This window comes from Schistocerca serialis, chromosome 8 (assembly GCF_023864345.2).
Source record: "Schistocerca serialis cubense isolate TAMUIC-IGC-003099 chromosome 8, iqSchSeri2.2, whole genome shotgun sequence".
NCBI classification, from domain to species: Eukaryota; Metazoa; Arthropoda; class Insecta; order Orthoptera; family Acrididae; genus Schistocerca; species Schistocerca serialis.
Genome location: NC_064645.1, coordinates 406,396,612 through 406,398,774, shown reverse-complemented (window position 1 = coordinate 406,398,774; position 2,163 = coordinate 406,396,612). Strand labels below are relative to the sequence as shown.

The 2,163-nt window shown below is 49.8% G+C and overlaps 1 pseudogene; it reads left to right on the top strand.

Annotated features, from left to right (window-relative positions):
- Positions 1–618: 618 nt before the first annotated feature.
- LOC126417868 (5S ribosomal RNA) lies at positions 619–736 on the top strand (annotated as a pseudogene).
- The last annotated feature ends 1,427 nt before the right edge of the window (positions 737–2,163 follow it).

The following is a 2,163-nucleotide window of genomic DNA, read 5'->3' as shown; positions in this document are numbered from 1 at the left end:
AGCGTAACACGGTTCTGCCCTTGCCTTCTGTTCTCGTTTCTCCCCTCAGAACTGCGTCTGTCTCACGGTGGGAAGGTATGACACGCATTTAGGCATTCTTGTGTTAGTCTGAGGTATTCCATTTGCTCACTCGTTACTCGTATTACTTTCGTTAATTTAATGTCACTATTTATTCGGAGCTATGTGACATACTACTGGATTTGCTTATCATGTCAGGGTTTTCATGGAAGGTGTTGGATTTGCCTGACACCTTACAGTGGTCATTGATGTGGGGTGCCTCCACACACCGCTTTTATTACGGCTTGTACTCTGGTAGGACAGTCTAGGACAGTCTGTGTGTCTGTAGAGGACTTGTCCATTCTTGCTCAAGACCCGAACTGGAGAAGGTATCGATCTTGGACGTTGCGGACTGGACCGATGTCGACGTTCTGACTGATTCGAAAGCTGTTTCACTGAGTTAAGGAATATCGTAATTCTGGGTCATTGCCACACAGGTGCTGCGCTCTGTGACTCGGTGCACCGTCGTGCCGTCACGGCCATCGCCTCCGAACTGATGCTCTGCTGCAAACAGCATATAGTGCTGTCAAATACGATCATATTTTTTCCTCTTGAGCTCAATGAAACAGCCTTGCCGCAGTGGATACACCGGTTCCCGTGAGATCACCGAAGTTAAGCGCTGTCGGGCGTGGTCGGCACTTGGATGGGTGACCATGCAGGCCGCCATGCGCTGTTGCCATCTTTCGGGGTGCACTCAGCCTCGTGATGCCAATTGAGGAGCTACTCGACCGAATAGTAGCGGCTTCGGTCAAGAACACCATCATAACGACCGGGAGAGCGGTGTGCTGACCCCACGCCCCTCCTATCTCCACACGGCGGTCGGATGGTCCCGGTAGGCCACTCGTGGCCTGAAGACGGAGTGCTTTTGAGCTCAATGAGCGGACCGCAACCTAACCAGGAAGACACTCTGTTCCATAATACGACAACCTCCGTACTTGTCTGTTGGCACAACACATCATGGCACACAACGTTTATCCAGGAACTGGGCAACTGCAAATCCTTCCACTTGCCACACGATGTAGTGTGATTCATTACTCCAAATCATTCACGTCCAGTCACACACTGTCCAGTGGTGTGACTCTTGCCCCACGTCAAGCACCGCTCGACGTTCACTACGGCGATGTGTGACTCATTAGGAGCTGCCCGACCGTTGTGCCCCATTATTCTTAACTCCCTACGCACAGTCATGGCGCTAGCTGGACTGCTGGTACAACGAGTGATTTCTTCCGCTGCGTTCATGTGATTTTTTACAGTCACCTTCCGCAGTGCTTGGCAGCACATGAGATCTGCTGGGTCTCGTTTTAGCTGTGGTTGGTCCTTCGCGTTTTCATTTCACAATCCCATCACCAACAGCCAACTTGGGCAGCTTTACAAGGGTTGAAATGTCCCTCATGGATCTGTTACACAGGTGGTACCCAGTGACTGGTGGGACGTGCAGTAATAAGTCTCCCAAAGCAGCCCACACGTGCTCGACGGTATTTAAGCCGGGGGGGGGGGGGGGGGAGGGGGGCACGTCAATCCATTCGCCGAATACTCTCCACCTGCTCTGTTCGTTGCGGTCACGCATAATAATCCATAAAAAATGCAGTCCGGGCCGAATGCACTCCAGAAAAGACGCACGTATGGAAGGAGTACAATAACGTTGACCTGTGAATGCGGTATTCAAAGGTTTGAAGGACTCATGCGTCTGCCGATCCACACGACAATATTTGTGTAACATCTCCTTAGAAAAATTTATAAATGACAGTGCTGGAAAACCTCTACGTTATTTAATTTTCAAACAGCTGAGCAAAACCGAACGTACTCAGATATTTCTCTCTTTACTTATTCTGATCAACAGTAAAGTGACAGCCGCGAGGGATTAGCCGAGCGGTGTAAGGAGCTGCAGTCATGGACTATGCGGCTGGTCCCGGCGGAGGTTCGAGTCCTCCCTCGAGCAAGGGTGTGTGTGTTTGTCCTTAGGATACTTTAGGTTAAGTAGTGTGTAAGCTTAGGGACTGATGACCTTAGCAGTTAAGTTCCATAAGATTTCACACACACTTTTTTTTTTTTTATTGCATTACATCGTGCGCCAGTACTGCCAGCTAAATAAAAGATTCTAACTAC